Source organism: Homarus americanus, unplaced genomic scaffold, assembly GCF_018991925.1.
Source record: "Homarus americanus isolate GMGI-L3 unplaced genomic scaffold, GMGI_Hamer_2.0 scaffold51329, whole genome shotgun sequence".
NCBI classification, from domain to species: domain Eukaryota; kingdom Metazoa; phylum Arthropoda; class Malacostraca; order Decapoda; family Nephropidae; genus Homarus; species Homarus americanus.
Window position 1 is genome coordinate 4042 of NW_024721821.1, and position 1630 is coordinate 5671.

Below are 1630 nucleotides of genomic sequence, written 5' to 3' on the forward strand. Positions count from 1 at the left end.
TTTAACTCTAGTTTGTCCATTCTTACAGATACACTCTCCATGAACCAAGGTTTCAAATAAACTTTGTTTGGCAAAGGCACACACAAATCTACAATATTATATTCACACAACATGTGAAAAAGTTTTTTAGTATAAGTATTCATCTTAAAATTACTAGTAATTGCATTCGTAAATTTAACAACAGCAGACTTCAGATAAATACAAGAATTGCACAATGCCTGGGGAGAGTGGTGGGCAGAAACCTATGAAGGCTTTGGCTAAAGAAGAAATGATTGCCCTACTGAACAACTTAGAAGGCGACCTGAGGCTTTCAAGTAGCGAATCAGAAGCAGACGAACCGCGGCCAACAACAATAGACCTCCTCCGCCCTGTCCCAAAACACCGCCGCCCTAACCGCCAGCCCAGGAGTCATTGGAACGTTAACCGTGACCCTCATGTTAAGTCTATCCGAGTATGGCACCGACTAGTTGTCGACCAGTGGAAGAAATCTCCCAGCTTCCCTGACGCTCTATGCTTCCTAATGCGCACAAATAAAGAGCTCCAATCTGCCATCACTCTCGCACGAGAGAAGCAGTGGTTTGATTTTGCTTCTTCTATTGACCAGTCTACATCTATAGGTGATATATGGCGCACCATTAACCGTGCCCGGGGCACCAACGCTAGACCCGCGCTCCACCCCAGACCAGCTGCCCGAGCTGAGGCGCTCTCCCAGACGTGGCAGGAGGCCGCCTCCATTGATGCGCTACCACCCGCTGTACGAGACCTCACCCTCGCACTGCAACCACAACGCCGACAGCGCATCTCCGAGTACCAAGACCTACCTGCAGACACTGATGTGCCTTTCACACAGTGTTAACTACTAAATGCTGTTAAGCGTGGTCGGTCCACCGCCCCAGGTGATGACGGCGTCACATATGATGTGTTAAATGCCCTTATTGCCACCCCAGGTAACCCCTACTCTGTCTATTTAACCTCTCTTATGATACTGGTCAGCTGCCTCACTTATGGAAGACTGCCACCACCACCATCCCAGTCCCTAAACCAGGCAGACAAGATGAATATCGTCCAATATCCCTCATTCTCCTGCTTCTCAAAGATGATGGAGCGCATGATACACCACCGTCTCCACTGGAAAATTGAAGGCCACCTGCCCCCTGACCTCTATGGTTTCCGCCCCGGAAAAAGCACTGCTCTCTGCATCGCTCACTACATGGCAAACACCTCCGCCAAAACCTCCCTCTTCGTCGACTTCAAGGGTGCTTTTGATAAAGCCAACAGTGAAGTGATCCTTGAGGTCCTCACTCACATGGATGTGAAGGGCAAACTCCTCACGTGGATTGCTGACTACCTCTCCCATCGACAGGCCCGTGTCCGTTTTCAGGGCTACTACTCTAAGATCACGGACCTTGATCTTGGCACGCCTCAGGGAGGTGTACTCAGCCCTACACTCTTTAATGTTCTCATGATCTCCATCTGCCGCCTCAACGACATCTTTGCTGAGCGCGCCCTAGACGGTCACATCATAAGCTACGCTGATGATATTCTCCTCCAAATTACTACAGTGCAACATGAACAACCTATACTCTCCACGTTCGCCTGGACCTGCTGAAGCCCACGTGGTCAACCTCAC